The sequence below is a fragment of the Hibiscus syriacus genome, unplaced genomic scaffold, assembly GCF_006381635.1.
Source record: "Hibiscus syriacus cultivar Baekdansim isolate YM2019G1 unplaced genomic scaffold, ASM638163v2 tig00116975_pilon, whole genome shotgun sequence".
Taxonomy (NCBI): Eukaryota; Viridiplantae; Streptophyta; class Magnoliopsida; order Malvales; family Malvaceae; genus Hibiscus; species Hibiscus syriacus.
The window spans coordinates 629,202-654,464 of NW_024063499.1; the positions used below are offsets into that span (position 1 = coordinate 629,202).

At 32.1% G+C, this 25,263-nt stretch overlaps 2 pseudogenes; both read right to left on the minus strand.

The window, feature by feature from the left end:
* Positions 1-5,921: 5,921 nt before the first annotated feature.
* On the minus strand, positions 5,922-12,831 carry LOC120192435 (annotated as a pseudogene).
* A 907-nt stretch (positions 12,832-13,738) lies between these two features.
* Positions 13,739-19,944, minus strand: LOC120192444 (annotated as a pseudogene).
* Between the last annotated feature and the right edge of the window lie 5,319 nt (positions 19,945-25,263).

The following is a 25,263-nucleotide window of genomic DNA, read 5'->3' on the forward strand; positions in this document are numbered from 1 at the left end:
CATTATACCAAGTTTATTTTTATTATTTTTATTAGTCTATGTACATTACTGAGAAGTTAATGTATGCAAGTACTTTGAGGTTGTGCACACATGTACTATCACCACAACTCTTATAATAATCCACTGAGTGACATATGAAATCTATGTCCCGAATGACGTCATCTATGTCTCAAGAACCTGTCATAGGTCCCGAAGAACCTATGTAACCCTCGACTCTTGGCATGCCAACTATACCTCTAGCTTTCATGACACATAACATGGGCATTTCATTTATGTTTATCTCATATTACACATTCATATCACATATCTCTTATCACATGCCTTAACTCTTGTATCACATAGCTCATGTCATTTATTACAAAATCACTTATATCATGTAGTACATATAACTCATATACTTTCTTATATGTTCACATAAGTCATATCATATGGCTCATATCTTTTCATATGGTTTATGTTTTATTCTCTTATATTCACATGATTCACATACATTTATATATTAGGCATGTTAACACAAATCATGTGACATGTGAAATACATACAACACATACACTCATATCAAATATACGCTCATGTTCATGACTTCATGCATACTACTATAGGAAAGAGACTCATTGCAAGTCATATTTCCATTAAACACCATATGCTACTAGTATGCATTCACCTGACCCTACTAGTCAATACCGATCTATTATTTCTTCCTTGCTCAATCTTATCTCGTTGATTCATCTAATACTCGCTTCCGATCAATATCTACACAATCAAACATTTGATATGCATATCAAGATTCTAAGTATTATAATTCGATCCTTAATAACTCAAGCTAAACGAAATACTTAATACAACTTCCACTTTGAGTAGTATCGGTACCCCCGTGCATGGTACCGATACTTCCCTAACTATGGTATCGGTACCAAGCTTGGGTATCGATACCCTTTTTGCATTCGAAATCCTTGTTTCAAAAAATGGGTATCGATACTGACCTTATGATATCGATACTCTTGGTATCGAACCCCATGAATGTCTTTGTTAAATTCAAGCTTATAGTATCGATACTGTTCAACCAATATCGATACCCCTATACCAATTATCACTATTTTACTATTGAAGTATTGGTACTTGATGAAGCAATACCGATACTCATAGCCTAGAATTCATTTATTTAACCCGAAAATGTTTCCAAACTCGCTTAATTCTTCTACCATAACTTCCTTTTAGTCATTTAGGCTTAACTACACTTATTTTAACCAACTTATATCACTTTAACATCTTAATATTCAATATCTCACATACATACTTTAATTCAATAATCCAGCCAATAAATCAACTTATGACAAGTCCAATTCAACTTCCAATCCATTTACTCATTCTTTTCAATAATTCACTTAAAAACTCTATTTACTTAATCTCTCATAACATATTCATCTTTTAGTTTCCAAATACCCTTAAGCTTCACTTAACTTCCTAATGCTCCAAAAATCAAAACCAATCCTTAATTAAAAGAAAATCAGATGAAAAATCAAACTCACCTTATCTACAAAGCTCACGCTGGAGAAGAAGAAGAAGAAGAACTCTCTGGATAAATCTTTTCTTTTCCTACTCATTCCACGTGTTTTATATCCCATAAAAGAAAGAAAAAATATTTCTTGTGAAAAGACCAATTTACCCTTTACTTCATCTAATATTTACTAATATCTTTCACAAAATATCCAAATAAGTCTCTAAACTTTTCAATCTTTCAAAATCATACCTCAAAGTTTTAAAACGTTCATTTTAGTCACTAGCCCTGATTTTAAGATGTTACAATGAAATTAGTTTTCAATGATCAAATGGTATTTTATAAATTTATATGATTTAAAAAAAGTTTTTAAAGTTGAAAATGAAATTATTAAATGAAACAAAATTTTAAGCATTTAAGTTCAGCTTTGGTACATTAGGTACTAATATTCAACTTTAGTACATTAGTGTACTAATGTTCAACTTTGGTACATTCGTGTACCAATGTCACATCGCTGGTACTCATGTTATGATTGCACTGAAGTGCATCATATCGCAGTTTCATTTATGATTCGGCACCGTGTTATGCTTAGTACCTTATATTCTCTTACATATACATTGGGCTATAACAATAAGTGTGAAAGTTATGTCAATATATAAAAGAAAATAACATAGAATAGAAAAGGAAGTTAGGAAATATGTTCGAATTAAAAGAACAAAAGTTATTTGTGATATTTGATGATGACTCACGAGGTTTTTGATAAAATCATGAGATGATGATTTTTAAGTTTTCAGAAGGAAGAACGACTTGACTAACCCGGTTGGAAGTTTAATGTTTTTATTTAAATTACACTTTATTGCTTATATTTTATGAAATTTATGGTTTTATATCACTTTAGTTATATTCCTACCTCACTAAGTTTTACTTATCGCGTGATGATTTTCGTACGTAGGTTCAAATAAAATAGAGGTTGTGAAGTGAGGAACTTGCCAACATCTTATGCAAAAATCAAACTTACGAACAATATCAGTAAGACATCCTAACTTTGACTTATTAGTGGCAAGTACATTATATTTGTTGGGTTGCTTTATCAGATTCATTTGAAAAGGGTTTATAATAGTAATTATGGTTATTTTCTTTAGTTTTGTCTAATTTGAGTATTAATATTATTTATGAGTGAATAGTATAAATGTTATATTTTAAATGGTTTAAAATCAAACAGTATTGGGCAGTTGTATTTGGGTATGAAACAACATTGAACTGTCTAATTACTATCTGAAATCAAATTAGTTTTCAATGATCAAACAATATTTTATAAATTTATATGATTAAGGAAAAAATTTAAGTTCAAAAGGAAATTATTAAATGAAACAAAATTTATGAGTGATCGAATAGTTTTTATTTAAATTACAATTTATTTATTATATTTTATGAAATTTATGATTTTATATCACTTTAGTTATATTTTTACCTCACTAAATTTTACTTAGTTCATGATGATTTTCATGCGTAGATTTGAATAAAATAGAGGTCGTGGAGTGAGGAGCTTGCCAACATCTCATGTAAAAATCAAACCTACCGACAATATCAATAAGACATCCTAACTTTGAATTATTTGTTGCATGTACATTATATATGTTAGGTTGCTTTATCAGATTTATTTTAAAAGGGTTTGTAATAATAATTATGGTTATTTTCTTTAGTTTTGTCTAATTTTAGTATTAATCTTATTTATGAGTGAATAGTATAAATGTTATATTTTAAATGATTTAAAATCAAGCAGTATTAGGCAGTTGTATTTGGATATGAAACAACACTAACTGCCTAATTACTGACTGAAATCAAATTAGTTTTCAATGATCAAACATATTTTATAAATTTATATGATTAAGGAAATTATTAAATGAAACAAAAATTTTAAGCATTTAAGTTAAACAAATATTAGTTGAGTTGATGTGACATTTATGGCTCGTATTATGAGACATATATGGGTTATGGGTGTTACAATTTAATTATTCATATGCTCTAAAATCGTCATTTTCTATTTAAAAAATAAAGACTATTTGAGCTTGATGTTAACTTGTTAATTGAAATATGATAAGATCTAATATCATAATTGTTTGAGTTGTATTTTATGAATCAACTCTCTATTTACTTTATGTCATCGAGCTAGTGTTTGAAAGTAATAATGGTGCCAGTAAACGCCACTAAAATATTATTTTATCATATCTCAGTCGACATGTTAACGCCCAACTTAGACGATTATCATTTTTTAACGGAAAATGACGAGTTTGAAATATATTGAGATATATAAATAGTCATGTAACTATTTTATAACTTTTAATAGTTAAGGGATTCAACAAACCTTCACTGTATAATCATTAGACTATTTTGCAACTTTTTATAGTTGAGAGACTCGACAAAATAACACCTTATAGTTGAAGGAACATTTTTATGCTTTACCCTATTTTTAATTTGTTTTTTGTTTAAATTGGTACTTGAAGTTGATAAGTTTTCTAATTTGATATTTTCATACATCTGATATCTCATTCAGTAAATAGTTGAATCATCTTGATTAACCTAAAATTAAAGCTTTTGAATCATGGTCATATAGTCAATGGTGATTAGAGAAAAATTAAAAGAATTTTTAAATGATTTGATCTTTATTTTTTAAAAAATTCTAATTATATGTCAAATATATTTTTTATGAAATTAGATTGTATAAAAAAATAATTCTATATTTTGTATGCAAATATTTCAAGTTAATATTAAATATTTATGAAAAATAATTATGAAAAGTTTAAAGTAATATTTAAGCTAAATTATTACAACTTTACTGTAATTCATCAAAGAACAAAGAGCTTTAAAGAAGAATCCAAACTTGGTAATGCCAATTCAAGCAATGTAGGGGACAACTTCTTCATGGGACCAAATTAAAAGCTCCATAACAAATTTATTTATTTATTTTATCAGATTATTTTCTTTTAAATTATGTCATCAAATAATCGTTAAATCTTATTTCGAATATATTCTAAACTTTGTATAAATTTTATCAATAAAATTAATGATTTAAACTTATTATATTTAAAATTTACACGAAAGCACAAAATATAAAATATAATTTTATAAGAGAGATTCTTTTAGTTTTACATAAATTTATAACCATTAGATAAATAGAAATAAACGACTTATATTAACCCTTATTTTTTTAGTAAATATTTTATCATTTTCTATTGTTAATATTAATAGTTTATTTCTATTCCTCCAATGATCTTAAATATATATAACATAAAATAAGAAATAAAGTATTTAATTATATCATATCGCATTTTATAACGAATATCAATCATGAACTATATAAAACGAAAAAGAAAAAAGAAATAACGATTAGATGTACTTTCAAATTTCAATCTTCACCCCCTAAAATGTAAAAAAAAAAAAAAATAATAGAAGGGGTACAGGCTACAGAGGAGTAAATATGGGTGGACCCAACAATCACATGTAAAGCGTTTTGCATGAAGTCTTATACTAATTAAGTTCCCAATCACGTGCCCATTTAATGTCTGTTATTATTATATTTCTTTTGGATAGATCCATTAGGCATCATCCATACACCCACCTCTGTTTCATGATTTTACACAAAAAATAATAGTAATATTTTTTGTATTAATAAAACATTATTTTTTAAATAATTTTTTTTATCTTAATTCTCAAAAATTGGAAATTAGTATATCATTATAAAGTTTTAAAATTACAATTATTTATGAGAATTTGTTAATCCATATAAACATTTCAAATTGAAGCAAGTAAAGAATAATGTTTGGGAGTTGGGACATTAGAATATTTAATATGATTGGAGAGACATTGTTACCGCCTACTATAAATGTATTGTTTCAGAGGAGTGGTTCTGCTTGACAAAACAAAAGAATCTGATTTCCCTGAACTTCATTATTTTATTATTTAATTCTTCTGCAAATCCATATTTTTATTTGCTTTTTTTAATCCCAGAGAAAATCTTTGATCCATTTATCCAATATTTTAGTGATGATTCAATTCAATCCTTCTGGGATGACTTACTGTACAATCCCCTTGAAATGTGGGCCTAATTTGATTCCCTCTGCCTCACCTAGCTATCTGCAATGGAGGAGTATAGATTCTTGGAATGGGGGAGGTTAGGGTTGAGAGTGGGTGAGATATTTGAAATTTATGTACAAATGGAATATATTATAGCCTATATAAAAAACACGTTTTAATAAAATTTATAACAATTCATATATAGTAATAGATGATGAAGATGAATTTTTGTTTAATGCAGAACCACGTTCATGATAATAATTACTTTTCTGTAATTATATTATAGAGTCTAAACATAATCCTTAAGAATATAGACAGTAAAACGCATCAGTTTTTCAGGAAAAATAAAGGAAAAGCATTGAACAGCCGTCTGCTTGAGTCTATACTAAACTCTATACCAGGTAATGGATTTACTACCACACCTGGATTAACTGATCGAGAATTCTCAATTAGCTACTTACACGTTGATCGGTCAAAACGCACTGTCAGAAGCAGTTCACCAGAGAGATCCAGTAAACTGCACAACAGATTATCTGCATTCACAAATATACGTGCTTAAAAATAAGTCAAGACAAAGAAGTATAATACTTTAATCGAGACAGATAGATAAGCAGAAATTTCAATAATGTAAAAAAAGAAGAATATAAGAGAATTTATGACTTAAATTTCTAACCTTCAACCCTAGTATTTGATTACAAAAGAAATTTGCATAAAAAATTCATAAACATTTTAGACGGGAACAAACGAAACTCGGATTATACAACTCTAACAAGGACAAATGCCATCTATGATTGGATTAAATTTGATCATTTATGAGTTAAAGATATACCAGTACAGGATGTTTATAGGAATGTACTTTGTTAACTTGGACCGGCAGGCATTTGTGAAATTTTAGCAAGATCACTGCTCCTGCTCTTCTCTGACCCACGGAGCCGTAAAAGCAAGGAATTGGTTACAACAAATATAGAGCTCAGGGCCATTAAACCACCTATCAACCCCAATACAAAAGATTGAAGCAGGCTCAGTTATAGTCCATGGAGACCATATATAAAAGTACATTTTTCCTACAATTTTTCAATTTACATACCAGAAAATGAGGGTGTCATGGCAATATCGTAATGGGGGAGTAAAACACCGGCGGCAATGGGGATGGCGACAATATTATATGCTATTGCCCACGATAAATTTTGGTATACTTTTTCCATTGTTGCTTGTGCCAGATCCAGCGCATCTACTACCTGGGAGTGAAGGCTCAAGTCAGATTGTAGTTCTTCTGAGTGGACAAAACATAACTCTTTTATAAACATGGCTTACAAAAGCACAATTGGCTTGGCTAAAACGCTTATAGCATCAGTAAGTTCGTCATGTGAACTAGAGTTACGATATTAAACGGTGAATACCTGGGAGAGTCTGTTTCCAAGAAGTATAATAGAGGCTGCATCAGAGGCTGCAGTTTCTTGTGCTTCAATCTGCAGAGCAATCCCCACATCCGCAAGGGCCAATGATGGTGCATCGTTAATGCCATCCCCTACCTTTTCAGAAAAAGAAAAATATACGCTAAATATATTTTCTAACCACGCCACAGCATTACAATTGCATAGCCTTTGCTTTTGTTAAGGTATCATAAATCTTTCTTTTAAGATACTCGGAGGTGTTTGCTTTTGTTAGGGTCATCCATAAATCTTTAACTTCACTATAAATCTGATTGTATGACACCTAATTGTTGAAGGGAAAAGAAGGAAAACTAATATAGTTATTTTAGTTGCAACAGGAATCCGGCAAAAAACTGCACTTCTTCATCTCAGTCAGAGGACCAGTCGACCAGTTATGAAGGAGTCAAATAATTAACTGAACCAGGTGAATTTTAAGTATGTTTTATATTGTTAATCGAATTCTAAAGGACCAATTGTTCTGGTATAAATAGTTACCATTGCAATGTGATGTCCTGCAGTTTGAAGAGTAGATATAACCCTTGATTTCTGATGAGGTGTCACGGATGCATTAACATTCATCTATTCCAACCGTCTTCGCAACAGTTGCAACTGCCTCTTCCCTGTCTCCTGAAATAAGGATTGTTTTGATACCCTTCTGCTGAAGCCTTACAGGAACAATGCAACAAAACAACCACAAATGATTAAAGGTAAGAAAACAGGAATAACACAAGGAAAATTTTCATCAGCATTTTTTAAGTTGGGAATAGGATACTAATCAAGAAAAAACAAAAGGAAATGAAACATTTCAGTTGATATTCTAGAAGGAAACATAAAGAATAGAGCTTCATCTCCAATCATCAACGGAGAATATCAGTTGGGAATAGCACACTAATCAAGACTAAATATGCCTGCTAAGCCAGGCAACGGAAGAACTCATCAACATGGTTAAGAAAAATGAAATATTACCTACTCACAGCAGCCTTAGCATCAAACCGCAAACTATCAGATATTCCTATAGCACCAACAACACCTTCTCCTTCACACCCAACATAGACGGCTGTTTTTGAATAGTTCGGTGATGAAGATGACTGATGCATTATACCATGTTCTAAATCCATCAAATCAGATGGACTTGCTTTTATCTGGAAACGTTCATTAACCCATTCTAGTTTACCAACAGCAACTAAACGTCCATTACTTCAGCTAAGGTTCCGAAACCTGGTTCAAACTAGTTGTCTCTTGTTTCAGGGAGCGTCAAATGCAACAATTCTGCCCTATTTACAATAGCCTTAGCAATTGGATGTGTTGCTGTTCTCTCTACTGCTGCAGCAATTTGAAGAATTTCTGATTCATCATAAGTAAAGGAAGCCACCGAGGAGACAGTGGGTTTTCCTTCGGTTAGAGTCCCTGTCTGCACATTGTAAAAGAGAGTAATGTAGTGAACTTCTAACGTAGCACATTATATATATATTTAGAGAGAGAGCGCATTATTTTTTAAGGTAAAATTACTTTGTCAAAAGCTACATGGTCTACATTGGCCAAGCGCTCCAGAACATCTGCACCTCTTATAAGCAGTCCTTGTCTTGCTCCTTATGAGGTTCGTTGCCGCAACATATAATTTAGTACAACAGAGTTAGTTGTTGCTTGTAAAATGCAAAGAAGGAAAAATGTTATATAACCAGTATGCTATTACTCAAATTCAACAGAAAATGCATCAAAATCAATATTTTTTTACATGCTAGATAATTACCAAGGGAGATGCCAACGAGGATTGCTGTTGGTGTGGCAAGACCCAGAGCACAAGGGCAGGAAACAACCTGGAAAGCAAAAACCAGCATTACAAACTGGTAGTGCAAATAAAATTTGTTTTGCTGGAATCACTTTCAGTGACAATTCTCTTATAAAATTATTACATGTATTCAAGCAACCATCCTGAAATGCTACCAATTTAAGCAATTCTTACCATATTGAGATTACTGTCATAACAGAACTTTCTTGGCAATCAAATGGATAAAAAATGCAAACAACCAGGCAACTAATATTTAGGCAATAAGCTGGTGAAGAAACACATATAAACATAAGAAAACTCACTAACACATCCACCGCAAGTTTCAAACTCAAAAGCAAGGGATCTCCATCAGGGCCAGCAATATCATTGAGCAAAACATCTGGAAATATGTGCGACCCAGCATAATACCTGGACAGAGAAAGCAACAAAGAGAAAGACATAAGATTAGCCAGTACACAATATGCAGGATGTTAAGAGATAAAAAGAACATCTATAAGCAACTAAAACAAAATCCCACAGGACCAGCACAATCTGGTTTGAGTTGGAAAAAAAAGCATGGAGAAATGGTAACTGAAGAAATTGGTAAGTTAATGCAGAAATTATATTTCTAGAATGGAACGAAGTTTGGGGAAAAGGAATACAATTAACTTGGGGGGAATGATCAGGAGAGGAGAACAAGAAATGAATGCAGATAAACTTGTCAACTGTATCCATGGATAGGATTCCAACTATTTGAATTGCAGATTGAACACCAGTTACACATTTTAGTTTTGGGGAAGTATCTACGAGCTACATACATATATTGTAATAAATATATTAGAATCCGTCTTTTCCATCTATTTTAAGCATCTCATTATAATCACTCTATCTGAAGTTACATTTGAAGAAAAAAACACGTACCAAAAAGCAAAGGTTGCCGCTGATATAGTCATTATGCTGTATACAAATGGCCCAGCTATCGCATCTGCTAGCCTTTGTACAGGTGCTTCTCGTCCTTGAGCATCCTCAACCTGAAAAATTGCTGCACATTTCTTACTCGGGATAAAAGGAAGCAACATATTGTTATTTGATATTACAAACTCTATTGACTAATCCAATAAAAAAGGTTCAATGAGGCACTAACCATGCTTACGATCTTAGAAATAGTTGAGTTGGAGCCAGTGGAAGTTGCTTCTATCCTTAAAGGACCATCCTGAAAAAGAACATTCATAAACATAAATGATGATTGCATGGGTAGTGGGTTCAATATAATATTCTTAAGATATAATTTATAAAATATCCGACTAATACCAACATTTGATCTTTCTCTAAAAACACTCATTCAGCTCTAATCATCCCAAGCAATCCCATGCATTTACTACTAAAGTTATTGCTATCTCTGAAATAAGCAATGGTAAAGTATATCTCATCCTAAAGAAAACGCTAGTGGCATAAGTCAGAGCATTTCTAAATTGTATTCGTCAAATTATCTTACCCAATTTATTGTCCCAGCACAGACCATAAGACCTTTTTCCTTGAATACTGGAAGTGATTCTCCAGTCAGCATGGATTCATCAACCACACTTCTTCCTCCAAGAACTTTTCCCTGTGTAGGGAATTCTAGTTTCAGCATAAGTCCATATATATGTGGTAAATTTAATTATACAGAGATTACAAAGTTTCATCTTGGTCCCATATCATTATCAGTATGTTGTTGGCTTTAACTGAAAATACATAGGGAATGTCTGTATATGGACTAAGCTTATGGATCACATACGATGTACTAAATTTTATCTTATAACATATTCATCACAACTTACATCTACAGGAATTGTTTCTCCAGGCAAAACTAAAACCGAGTCTCCAACTCGAATATCATCTGAGGGGACCTCAATGCAAATAGCGTCAGAGCAAAGTGCAGAATCAGCAGAGCAATCGGTGTCTGATGAAGTAATCACCAGCCTCGACTGAGTGGATACCAATGACTGCAAAAACAATGATCTCATATGTGAAATCAACCAAATGATATTAAGATGAGTGATACAATAAAAGCATGTTATACAACTAATTCTTAGTTTTAAGGATCTATAGTCTGTAAGCCAGGAATCATTGACCACCAAGCATGACAATAAGTATAATAACACCAAAAGAAAGTAATTTGAGACTCACTAAAAGTTCATTCATGTCACTGGATGCCCTAATCCTTGCTCTTTCTTCTAAAGAACGTCCTAGGAGCACAAAACCAAGAAGCATGACCTGTAAGCAAAATACAAGAGCGCTTCAGAAGAAGAAATAATCAACCAAACCAGAACTATCAGACTTCCCATCCGAATGGCTTCAGCATAAAAGAAATAATGAAGAAAAGGAAGCTCATCATGATATTTGGCAGCTATAGGAGAGCCTTGATATAAAAGATAAATACAGGAAAAGAGTAAAAGTAGGGGAAATCACCGGTTCATCAAAGAATGAAGCATCCCATTCAAGTCCAGGGTCAACAAGTGAGACCTATAAGAAAAAGGCAAATATAAGAACCAACAGAACTTAGCCGATCGAGTAGATGATTCTATATTGAGAAAACCAAAGGAAAGTAAGAAAAAATCTCACTGCACTGATGATAAATGCAGCAATTGATCCAAATCCCACAAGAGAATTCATATTGGGCGACCCTTTCTTGAACGCCATTAATCCATCAACTAGCAAGTCTGCAAAACATTTTTTTGAGAACATCGATTGAAATCAACCTTTACTCACTAGTCACAACAGCAGTAAGACACGTTAGCAAGAGTTTTTCTAGTAACCGCCTTAAGACCAAGGAACATGATATTCCTTAAATATGGGTTGTGTTTGGAAACTTCGATTTCAAAAATAGTTTAAAATTGCATGATAAAACATATATAAACGTAACTTTAAGATTTTTTTTTGTGGTATGGATCCAAATGGGTGCCCTCTGCCTCTAAGAATTACTTTTTCAAATCCATGAAATTTTCCATGCCTATTTAGTATTGAATTTGTGAACTTGGCATTCAAGTTTCTAAACCTTTCAAATATATCATATTGAATTTATAGTATGAATTTCTTCATTCTTACAATTATATAGCAAACGAAATACAACTCCATATTTCCAAACATAGAAATTTCTTAAATACCAGCTAAAATGTTAGTTTAGGTGAAGATAATAAGGGATAAAAATAACAAACCTCTTCCAGGACCCAACAAAGCCGTTAAAGCCAGTCCACCTTTAATATAAGAATTATGGAGGACATCCAAAAACGATCCTGAATACATAATTAAATCAAAGGAGTCATTATCACATTTCAAATTTAAATAAGAAATTGCATGAATTGAATTAAATTACCATGGCCGATATGAATCCCCAGGGAATGCAAAATATGTGAAGCATGACCTCCACAACAGAGAGCAACCAAAGTCCAAGCAAACGCCACCCGATTCCTACTCTTCACCAACAATTCATCTTTCTTCTTCAACATTTCTTTCCACTTCCTCACGTTCTCCCCCATTCCGAGCCCCGAAACCCTCCTCTTAGCCGCGAACCCGCAGTCGCTCACGCGCTGAGCTATACTCTCCGCAACACTCTCCACGGTTTCGCTCTCCGTCACCTCCTTCTTCAACTTGATCGCCGCTGTCTCGGTCAATAAGTTGACCACTGCCGATTCGACTCGCTCGTCGGAGGAGATAATTGATTTAACTCGGGACACGCATCCGCCGCACATCATCCCACTGACATCGAGTAGAACTGACGAATCTTTAACCTTTAGCTCCTTCCGTTGGCTAGACGATTCCTCAGGCTGTAATCTGGTCTCCAATGAATTGAACAAGACGAATCCATGAGTTGACCGAGGCTGACAATAGCAAAAACGGCGACATCGTCGTTTGAGCAAATCAAAGCGGTCAACTTTGAGCTTCGCGCCGTTATTGAAAGAGAGCTTGGGCTGAGTTGACAGAGAGAGCCTTAACAGATCCCCCGCCATTGTCATTGCCATTGCGTGTTCGCATAAGGAAGAAGACAACAACAAAAAATGCTACCGGGACAGATTTGAAGTCGACGATGAAACGCCGAGGACCGTAGCTGAATTTTTAAGAAAATTGTATCAAATTGTTTTCCGCCACGTATGCTTGCAATTATATCCGCATGTGTATTTTTGTTGCAATTATTAAGTGAACCTCACATAACCTTTGTGGACGAAATTCTACGCGCCAGCCAGCCAGGTAAGCCCGTCTCCAATTACAATTGTTTAGATAAAATAACTTTTAGTCCCTTAACATTTTGTCTACTTTAACTAGGGGTGAGTATTTAATCTAGTGGAGTCAAAATATTTTGCGTTATTCGAATTGAAGGGTCTTATTTTATAATTCAAACTTTATTTAAAATTTCTTTTAATCGAATCAAATTCATGAAATTCGAGTAAAGTCGAATTGTTTGAATTTCTATTTAAGTTTAATTGTAAATATTTATAATGTTATGATACTAAATAATTATAATTTAAACGGCTTTCTATAACTATATACGAAATACATATATATTTTTATATAAGACATACATATGTCCTACAATATTAAAGAACTCAAACTTGAAAATAAATCTACTAATTATTAAAAAATTTAAGTTATTTAAGTCTTATTTAATTCCTCCAATTTTATTTGACCTTGTTTCGAATCAAATTCATAAAAGTACGTGTTGAGTCAAGACAAGATTTTTTAGCGACAAATTGAGTAAAAAATTCGATATTTCGGGTCAAGCTTTACTCACGCCTAACGTTAACCTCTTGATAACTTTTTTCGTTTAATTCTTGTATTGGTCGATGCACACCGTTCTAGCAATAAAACGAAATACCCAACTCTTAATTTCACACCAATTCAAGTATTTCACCAAAAGATAGACTTTACTTTGAGTATTGGCAGAAACAAGCAAAAAAAAAAAAGAGAGAAAAGAAGCCATAACGCCACTGCCATTGCCACTGTTGTATGTTTAAGTAGGGAGATTTGGGAAAGAAGAAATAAGAAGCAGTGGTCAGTTAAGTAGTTTATTAAATGATATGAAATGCTGGAGTCTCACACCATCTGTAACCATTACGTAGATAGTGGCCACATAATTCCTTCTGTCAATACAAAAACAATCAATAAGTCATATACATACATATGTATCCAAAAGAAACATGGGGCAATGATGGGTGACCATTTACATACAGAGGCAATCATGAGAACATATCAAGCTGTTGCTGCTGCCAATAGTTTGAGCACACGAATTCTCGATCGCATTCACATCATGCAGGTGACAAGCTACTATAAATACGCTTCAAACTGGGACAAGCTACACGAAACCTCCCCATGCTCATTGCGCAAATCTATCAGCCGCAGCATAGAAAACATTAATGAACTGTATTAGTTTTATTCATTTTTTTTCTAGTGTAGATCCTAGTGATTGAAGTACAAAGGATGTTAACCCGAGCTTTCTTGGACGTGTGCAAAAAATTACGGAAAACAAAAATAAAGCCTTCACCTTTGGACAAAAGCGAACATCCAAAGTCTCCAGCATGGCACACTGTGATATAGCACTTTCAACAGCTTCTTCCTCAATGTTGCAGGACTTAAAATGATCAATATGCAAAAGGAAACGTAAAATTAGCATCAAGTAAGAAACTCATGTACGTACATCCACAATCATATATGATTGCGTGACAAATGAAATCAAAACGACTTAGCATGAAGGAAACAGGAATCTGAAAGGGGATTCAGGGCCAGACTGCGTACTCTATGGAGAAGGCAACAACACATTCAGAGTCAGAAAAATTGACAACTTTTATATCAAACTAAAAAAGGAAAAGTTTCGCACTATATTACTTCAGATGAAACTAATGGAACTATTTATGCATGCAGCCTTTGACAAAAGGGATGGTCTCGCAAAAGCCTAGTTAAAACCAAGCATCTTTAAGAATACACTCTGAATAGAAAATCACCGGAACATAGGGGCAAAAAGTGGATCTAAAACATTAAGAACATGTGGTTTCAAAGACTCGGAAATGAGGGCGCATACCTGAAGAAAGAGACTAATCAGTCTAGGACAGCTGAGCTTCAAAACTTCCAAAGAGCAACAATTGCTGAATTCAGATACAGGCACAAAAAATTAAGTGTACTGGATAAAAAAAATAGAAAACATAAATAAGGAGGAACATATATACTCAGATTAAGAAAGGTCAAACTGAAACAAACAAGATCAACTTCCTTTAAGTTGGTTGACAAAGAAAGATTAAGGGATGACATATAGCAACAATGAGCTGCTGGCGGGATCAACACTTTCTTAATATTGGGACAGCCTACGCAGTTCAGGTTCTGCAGTAAACTGTTCCCCTGCTCGACTGGCACATTGATGTTCCAAAAGAAAACATGCTAGATCCTTATGTACACCAAGAAACTCAATCCGGCTAGCAGGAGAACCCAAATTCAGGTCATGCATATTTATACATCCATTCAAGCTCAAATGGGTAAGGCGTGTGCAGTAAGCAAGAAGCTCCTCTATGGCAGATTGGCACAGGGTAACATATGACAAGTCCAAATCCCGGAGTTCTCTTAAAGCACCTTCCTTGTAAAGAGGCTCCAATGATGAGTGAGATAGATATTTGCAAGCTTGTAATTTTAGCACCTAAAAGAAGGAAATGAAAAGTAAGCAAAAGAGCATGGCAGGAGATATGGAAAACATGGAGTATCCAAAACAATGAAAGCTTAAATCAGATAATTAGCAAGAATGCAAGAATTTTCTTAGACTTGCTTTAATGGTACGAGTGCAACAACAAAATGTATGTGATGAGTGAAAATTCTCCACAAAATTAACTAAAGTGGCATTAGCATTTTAGATCAAAACATAGAATCATTAAGAGTACAAACTGATACAAAATTAACGTATTCATCAGGTACTAGTAGTATGATTAACCCAACATGAACAACACTAATAGGCCATGTATGGTCCATCAATTCATGCATATATATCAAGGATTTACAAGTTACCTTCAGCTGCAAACAAGACTCAAAAACAGGCTGCAAATTTGTCAAAAAGGTATATGACAAATCAAGTGTTGTTAAATTCGGAAGCCAGTGCAAAGAGTAAAGACCGTCGGAACCAATAGATGGGCATGACATCAATATTAATGACTTGAACAGATGGCAGGAAGCAGTGGTTGCAAATAAGCAATCATCCTTAAGTTGGCTGCATGTAAAATCGAATACAAGCATCAGCCATGGAGCAGAATATGGGATCGCAAAAAAAGGTAGCAAAATAAACCTGCAAAAAGAAGCATCTAGAGATGTCAATAGAGGACAGTTTATGGAAGCTTCAGATAAGACACCACATCCTTTCAGCTCAAGTGACACCATAAGTGGAGCATCGATCCTGAGGGTGTTCAATTTGGGGCATATTCCGAGATTAATTGACCGAAGAGCCACCTAAAAGCAGGGAAATTCTTGGGCATTAATTTGCTATAAGAGTAAGAAAATGCATGTGTCAAATAGGAAAATTAATTTCAGATAAAAGACTAGAGCCACTCTAAACTTACAGGACAAAATGAAGCTCTTTCCAGATGATCACAACCATCTAAACATATTTTCTCAAGACAAGGACATGCCAGATCCAGGGTAGTAATAGCACGACAACCAACCAGAGATAGATTGACTAAAGATGTACTGGAGAACTGCAATGCTGTCAAGCTCTGGTAAAAATAGAAAAACAAAATTTGTCAGAACGCCAAAATGAAGACTCACGTAATGCAGGAACCAAGGTATCATATTTTATTTTATGGCACCAAAAACAATTAAAGAATATTGATAGGCGATGTTATATGCAGACCCGAACTCGGATAAATATAGTGCTATTTATAGTGACCAGAGAGCTGAGATGAAACCAATCTTACGGATCAATATCATCTCAAGCCTCTTTTACCACCCAGTCTTTGAAATGTATATAAATCATCTTATGTCTCATTTATCACTCAATTTTTTCAAGTTCCAGTAGTAAGCCACTAATCCATAGAGACGCATGAGAACTGAGAAAAACCAATATTCACAAACCTCACAATTATCCAGAACCAATGATTTCAACATAGGGCATCCACCACCATCACTAAAGACGTTGCAAATAGAATCTGTCAAAGACGCACAATCTGTGAGGTGTACTTCTTGCAAACCTTGACACTGCAGTGCCAACATTGTCATGTTTTCCTGCTTCTGCAACGCTAATTTCTGCATTCTCATGGAACCATCACTATAACTCAGACTCTTATCAACAACCAAGACAGAACAAATAGCAACTCAATAGTGCGTTGAAAACATACTTTAAGTGCATTTGAACTGATGTTAATGCGATGGAGTGCGACACAATTGGACACTGTTATGGATGATAGCATGGAACATTGTACATTCAAGTCAGTAAATCTGCATGGAAGAATTTATAAATTATTATAAAATAAATTAAGAGACGAGAAAAAGTAAAAAAAAAGTCCAGCCGAAAGCAGCGAGGCAATCTTTAGATTGGTACTAAAAAGAAAGGGAATTGATGGAATAACAATATACTTTCGACAATGAATCAGTCGAATTTTCTGCAAACGTGGAAGACCAAGTGACACTGATGTCAACAAGTGGCAATTGTTAAGCTCCAACTCCTGCAACAGAAAAAGAATTAGTACAAACAACTAGAAGCTTTTAATAGGTAGACAGCATCTAGGTAGCAGCAATATATACGAGAAAAATGATTCAAACCTCCAACATGTCACTATAGGCTATTGCAGCCATTGAAGCCGAAGTGATACCCTCACAGTTGTCAAGCTTAAGAACAGTTAACATTGGTAGTCTTACAGACTTCACAGAGAGGAAAATGCATCAAAGTATGCCTTAACCATACAGCAGAACTAATTTGAACTAAATCATTTGCAAAAACTGACCTCAAGTGAGATGTTAGGACAATATGATGAATTCAGAACATGGAGATTAGAACAAGTGGAAGCTATTTCTCGCAATGTTTCTTCACTAACACAAGAACAATTTGACATGTCTTAAGACTCTAATTGAGGGCAAGAAGTCACAGCCGAACGAATAGCTGCATCTGTGAGTTTGTGGGATGCACTTATATCAAGCAGCTGTAAAAGGGGGCAATTAAGAGCTGCCTGTACCATATTACTACGTTTTAAAGACAAACTCTTTAATAGTGGGCATCTGCAAAAGATCAGATGTTAGCATAGAGAAATACCGGATTGACATCAATATATAGTTAACAAGCAAATCCAGATTTTGTTTCACCTGATGGATATACGCATAACACGGCATTTAGTTACTTTCAGATCACATAACCGGTCATGGTTGATAGGTATCTCTTGACTGCCATCACCGAGAATAGCATCATTCACATCCAAACTCCTCAACATACTACACTTGGTCAATGCAAGGAAAAAATCATCCCCTAGTTGGCCTTTTCCCAATGTTAAAGCCTCAAGATTTCTACCAATTGGAAATTGTATACAAAAATTAACAGGAGGCTATGCAAAATTCATTTTATTAGAATATAAAATAAGACTACGAAATATTACCTTAATGAATAGACAGCTTTCATAACAAGAAGGTGCATATAAGGAGTGCCACTCAGATTCACTTCAGTAGCATTTGGATATCTTTGACACATGTCATCGACTGCAAAATCAAAATGCAACGTTATTGCAGTTTTGTGTTCAATTTCATTACAACAATGTACTATTTTCTCATGCAAAATAATATAATTGAGAGTCCATATAGTTATCCCATCTAAAACAAGTGTCAATTCTAAGCAATTTCTAAAGTTTGTTTGGAATACAATATTTAAACCAAGTAAAGACTGAGACTCACATTGTTCAAGAGATATATTCCGGTTTTCAAAGTTCAGACACCACCAAAAATCCTCATGAGCACTAGCTGATCGCCATTGCCTACATACCATGGCGGCAACACAAAGATTATGAGGATCCAAGAAGGAGAACGCCTAAAAACAGGAAAAACAAACAAAAGGTTCAATAAGATAAAACAATAAAAACCGAAATAGTGTAATTTATCAATCTGCCTACCATATGCAATAAATCATCAGTTAGATCCATTCGGATTTCATAATCTTCAGCTCTCCTGCCACCATCATCTTCTTCATCGTTCCCATCATTGCCATCAAAAGGATAACCATCACATCCATTATTCAACATTAAATTGTGATAAAATACCCATTGTTAGACGAAATGGATGAGCATTGCTTAATACTATAATCTCTCTCTGCTGAAGAGTAAGAGGTGCTCTCACTGCAATGAAAACTTAGCATATAAGTAGGAAAACAGAATACATTTTTAAATGATTTTGTCTATAGTTGTCCAGTTAACTCACTGATAAACGGTGTAGACTTTAGCTCGCTTATGGTGTGAATCGCGGTGGTCACAATCTTCTACGGCAGTTGAAGCGGAGGCTCTAGTCTCACCAAGGGAAGAAGGCGAGCAGCCAACCGAATGTCGCCACAAAGGATCGACCCAGTTCCCACCGTATCTCATGGCTGTGAAATTTTCTTGAAATGACAGCATTGTCTCGTCTCCCTGCCGTTGACAGTTAAGGTTTCTGTTAAGGGAGACGGTAAGACAGGCGGAGGTTTCTTCGTCGCCGGCTTTTACAATATTACCCTCAATATCGTCGACATTTGCTAAAAAACCTTCCTTCATGGTTCCTTCCAGTTGATTATCGTTTCCTTCGTCGTCGATAAACCAGAGGCAGCACCAAATCTTCATACACCCGGAGGTCAAAACCCCAACCCCTCACTAAACAAAGAAAAACCCCAACTCTCAAGACTCCACATGTATTCCAGAAGAAGGAAAAAAATCCTAAATTTAATTAAGAAGAAGAAGAAGCTACGATCTCTTAGAAACCCTACAAGCTTTTCAAAAAATGATTTTGAAACTTCATTTTTTTAAGAAAACCCAAAGAAGAATCGATTGCTACATAAAAACAAAGAGACAAATCTGTAAAATTTGGGGGGAGAGAGGAACTAGCACGACCGGGTCTGATCGGATCCTTGTGAGCTTATAGTTGAAACAAAAATCACTTCTTTACTCTTTCAGCAAACAATAAAGATTAATAAAAAGGAAAGGTACCCGCGCTATTGTGTAAAATAACCTGAGAATTTGATGCACTGAATATTTGTCTCATAATATAATTTATGGTTTAAATTTATTATTTTAAGTAATGCAATTTATGATTTAAAGTTTAGTGTGTTTGATTTTAAATTTTATAATTAAATTAATGTAAAATACACTACATATTTAACCCAGTTGGAAAAGTAAAGAAAAACTTGTGTTTTGTTATGAAGACCAGACAAAGACCGGTTATTGTCTAAAAAATAACTTTTCTAATATTATTATGTGTAGAATTTAAAGATAAAACACGTGCAACACACAACGTTTAGGTCAACTTCAGATTTTTTGAATATAAATATTTTTGTTTTTTATGTGCCAAACAAATTGAAATACATTTATTAGAATTAATTTTAGGCTTCTTAATAATTTAACATATTTATACTATCTACATTCTTATTCACTAATAAATTAAAGAAGATTAAAAGTTTTTGATCGAGTTTACCCAATTGGAAAATCATACTCCTTTCATTTGAGTTATACTTGGTATGAACTTAGAGAGGTTTCATGTGATTCAGTTTTCAATTTGACTAAAAGAATATTTTTATTGACAAAATATGGACCTAATTAAAAGAATTATTTCAGGTTGGATCATGTCAAAGATTTTTATCATAAATTTAAACTTACCCGATCTGTACTTATCTAAAAAATGTCCTACCAAATTAAGTCAAAACTCATTAAATTCGGATTAAATTATTATCACTGATTTGAATATATTTGTATTTGTGTCTTCTCAAATATTGTATTAGTAACAATATCAATTGCATTAAATTTAATCGATAATTTTAATATAGTCTAAAAATATTAAAACACATATATATTATGTGTAAATTATCTTTAAAATAACTACAATAATTGAATTAATACTAATTAATAAATTATTAGTATTATTATTTTATTTCAACTCTCTTCCCATGCCAAAGCTTCTCAAACTGTATTTATGGTATAAAAAGAATTACACGATTTTTTTTTGGGTATTTTTGCTTTGTTTAATTTAAATGTTTTTTTTTCTTCTGATTAACGTGTTAAAACAACTTTGATAATTAAGCATGCTTATAATAAATAACAACGGCTTCCTGATTAGGAAACATGTGGGTCCCAATAATTCCAAATCGATGATAAAGAAAATAAAAATATCTAACGGTTGACAACACTCAACTCTTTGGTCATTCTGAATGGCCGACCGCCCTCATTCCGAATACGTGAAAACGGGTATCGTTACTTGTTATCCAAATACTCTTTAAAAATGTTACATCAGGTTAGCAATTAGCATTATTCAAAGATAGAGAAATACATTATTTGAATTTAAATAAATAAAAATTATTAAGTATTTAATTAAAAAAATAGAGAGAATAAAAGTCTAATTTCACCGAAATTCAAACTAATAAAGAGTATAAAATATATTAGTCTAAAATTTTTAAAAGAAACAAAAATCACTCTTACTTTTCATATATATTTTTTGAATAATCGTATACTTTTATATTTAATTTCAAATAATAATCAAAATCGGACGAACCCAACTAAATTTGACCATTTATTTATGTCAAATCAAATTATAATTTTTTTTCAAAAAAATATATAATAATAGAATTCGAATTTCAAACTTTGAGATGCCATCAATAATATTTAAACCACTGTACCCTTATGCTGTTGACAAAGGCTCATCTAATCACAAATTAGATGTTTATGATTTATTTAATTACTTGATTAAAGGTTAATAGGTTTGCTAAGAGTAAAAAATAGTATAAAATGAAGATGATGATTATTAGTCAATAAAGGGATATATCGTGTTGAAGATGGGCCCAGAGATTTTAAGAATACAGTAGCTTATAGATAATGGATCATATTTTAAGACAACGAGGATTAGACTTTCATTTGGTAACCCATTTTCACTTTCTCAAGCCCTATAATAAATTATTGTAAGCCTATAACAATGGGCTCAAACATTTTCTTATTAGATCACGTAGGAGCCAGCTATTTTTCTTTTCCGTGTAAATTATACCAGATGTCGCTGAATTATATCTGAATGATTATTTTAATTATTAAAATTTTAAATATAATGATCATTAATTTTTTCAAAACTATAAAAGAAACTTAGGGATAGACGCATGATTTTATGTTAAGTAGTAAATTTATAAAATTTTAGAGAACAAAATTATATTATCAATAAAAAATACAATATCAATTATCCGAGTAAAAAGAATTAAGGACGTGTAGCTTTCTCTAAGCTGGATAGCATTATCCCTGTCGTATTATAGTCACACCGACGACGACATTGATAAGTGATAACTTTTCTTTTTAACACCTTTTCATGTTTAGGTCAAATATTCGAGAAAAAAATCAATTAAAATTTGGCAACACCCTCACTCAAGACAGTTGTAGACAACCATAGGAGAGAAGGGGATAATCGAGTGGACCATGCTCATTCAAAACTTTATTATAACCTTTTAATCATATATATATATATATATATATATATATATAATAACTGATTTATAAATATTTTTTTAAGATCGACATATATATTAATGAAATGAATTTTTAATACAAATTTGACATAAATAAAATTTTAGAGTGAATTATTAATAAAATAAATAAATAATAAAAAAATACAAATTTTAGGATGGACTATACGATGATGCAGCACTTTATATAAAAGAATCATGTTAATGGCTAAAGCTGTGAAGTTCACTATCTATGGAAAACCCTTCTGTAGTTATGCTAAATCATGTTAATTTATCGATAAATTAATAACTCTCTAAATTAATAAATTTCTCCGGTCCCAATATTATTAATTTATAGACTATATATAATATATATATATATCAGTCCAAGGGGAATACTAAAAAACCCTAATCACTTTAAATTCCCTTTTACTCCTTAATTCAAAGACTTTCGTTTTTTAGAGATCTCGATATTTGATAGTTACATAAATTTTAATGATATAGTTACGAATCGGATCGACCTTCTAAATTAAAAGAGCATAAACTTCTCCAACCATGTTTTTCTTATCCATAACAATTAAATTCATGTCTTAAATGTATTAAAAATTTATAGGCAAAAAAAAAGTAACATAAAATAGATCATATATGAGATTAAATTTAACGTGATATAATCTTTATTACGATAATTTACTATCAACGTATAAATCTTAAATAGTATAAATACATATAAATTTTACTTTTTAGTATCTTTTAATTATATATATTTCAATATTCAATGTATAAAAAACTATTTTAATAATTCTATAAAACTCTTATTGATAAAATAAACCTCAATAAATAAATCGCAATAATTATAGAAATCATAAAAAATTACATATCTCTTCACTTAATTTTATCTTGTAATTCTAAAAATTAGTACTTTGTTCCACAAAAAAAATATTTTTCATATAATATTATCTAAATAAACTTAATAATCTTTATACTTCGAACTAAAAAGGTTGGCATAAGATAAGAAAAGTGGCTTTGAATAATGTGTAAAAGGGAATCCTAATCTGGGATGAATTTTATTTTATTGTATTTCTTTTGCATGTAAATTGAATAGATAATCTTTTGTCCATTTGGAGAGAAATCTATCGTGAGGATATTATTCTTTGTTTTTTTTCTCTTCATAAAGTAAACCAATTTACATGTCAAAAAGCACCCCATGCACGTGTCCCATTAGAGGATCCACATTGATGCTATATGTTCCAAGGAAAATAATCTCCAAAACTATTCTGACATGACACAATACTGTCATGTTTTTCTCCCCCACCAAAATCTGCAATATTAGGTTTTCTAGAAGTGCTTACTTGAATTCCAATTGAATGTAATCTTCCTTGATTTCTTTAAGTCAAATATAGTATACACCTATAATTAGAAGCCGTAACCTTGCTTTTTGGTATTTACTTCAATTTCATTAATATATCATTTTAATAGGTGAATGTGTCTTTTATGCATCATTTCTAGGGATGAACCTAGAATAGAAAGTGAAGACAATCATTTTTTCTAATTTAAAATTATCGTGTATTTTAATTTTTTATATATATTTTTATGAAAAATCTATTTTTGTTCTTCTAGAAATTTATAAATTCATCATTTTCTAAAATTTTAGAAATTGACCCCCTAACATAAAGGTTGAAAATTTAAAATCCATTTTTACTCTCTTAAAAATTTATAATTTTTAATATATTTTTATTAAAAATCTATTTTAGAAATGAACCCACATTTAATTCATAGTGTTATAAGAATGATTATTATGATTTTAGTCATTTTATTATAAAGGTTGGAAATTATGGTAGATGTTATATATCTTGGTAAAATATTAGAATCTTTGAGTGTTTATATTGGCAATCCGTTAAATTTTTTGGATGGATGACATATTTCCATGTAGTGTTTGAAATTTTGGATGAATAACATGTGTTAAAATATTAATTTTAAAACTTTGATATAACATTGCAAATTGTGGATCAATAGCATCGTTAAACATTAATTTTGGTGTACTTTTAAATTTTTTGGATCTATGATATATTTTAGTATTAGTATTCATTGTCAACCAAGTTGATCGATTGCTATCACTTCTAATGAAATATTAAATTATTATATATTTGAGTAGTTATCGTAGTAAATTGTTAGTTTTTATATAATTAGTATGACCCTTTTCACCTATGAACATAGTTGTTAATACTAGTGGATAAATATAAATAATATATGGATTATTATCATGTGCATTGACTGTGAAATTATTTATTTACAAATAATAATGAAATTTTGACATTTTTTAAAATTGGATATTTATCAGAGAAACGCTCGTTGTAAGTAATCTTATATCTGTTAGTGTGAAAAATATTAATTTGTTAAATAATTATGAATAAAATAATAATTAATCAAAAGGAAAGTAGGTATAAACTAGAAACGTCCATGCATGACACGACTCCCAACGAACGTATAGGAATGCTCTGCATGGAATTAAACGAGGAAGCCTTCACTTATTGGTCGGTCCATCGTACAACAAATAATGATCTTTTAATTGAACTCTAAAAGCTGCTCCGGGTCCCCTTCCAATTTAAGCTTTAATTTCTCTTTTTTTATAATGAAAATAAATAAATAATAAAATATAAAAAAGAAAAGTAAGGATGAAGAAAAGTAAAACAAAGTAGATTTGATTTGCATGCACTTCCAAAACAATCCCCGAGGTTAAAACAAGATATCAAAAGTATAAAACCTAATGGTTAAGGAAAAGAAATAGATACTAAAGGTAAGGATTTGGCTTAAATAAATAATAATAATTGATAAAGTCGTTTTGCAACAGTTTTTT